The 358-nt window shown below is 45.3% G+C and overlaps 1 protein-coding gene across 7 annotated transcripts in view; it reads right to left on the bottom strand.

Annotated features, from left to right (window-relative positions):
• TIA1 (TIA1 cytotoxic granule-associated RNA binding protein) overlaps window positions 1-358 on the bottom strand; it is a 30,701-nt gene that overhangs the window by 29,542 nt on the left and 801 nt on the right. The gene's annotated exons all lie outside the window — the stretch shown is intronic.

Raw genomic sequence — 358 nt, 5'->3', positions numbered from 1 at the left:
GGGGGGGGGGGGGGGACAGCACCACACAACAAAGAAAATACCCACGCTGAGATCATTGAACACTAACTGTAAAAATTCTGAGGGGACTGAATATATGTTAAAGGTATTTATCAACCGTTGTTTCCTAAAGAGCTGCCTGCTCCTCCTGCAACATGTCAATCCTAACAGCAGCAAACGATGATAAAAAAAAAAAACACACACGCATCAGATCCACTTCCCCTCGGTTGGCATACACCTCCGGGTGAGATTTCCATTTTTCAAAAGCAGTTTCCAAATCCTGAGGGTGTCCGGGTTTCGGCTCTTTGGTTGGGGGAGGAAGTGTTATCGAAGTGAATCCAAAGAGAGATCAAAGAAAAAG

Source organism: Myotis brandtii, unplaced genomic scaffold (assembly GCF_000412655.1).
Source record: "Myotis brandtii unplaced genomic scaffold, ASM41265v1 scaffold251, whole genome shotgun sequence".
NCBI classification, from domain to species: Eukaryota; Metazoa; Chordata; class Mammalia; order Chiroptera; family Vespertilionidae; genus Myotis; species Myotis brandtii.
Note: the sequence above shows the minus strand (reverse complement) of the source record. Positions and strands in the feature narration are given on the sequence as shown.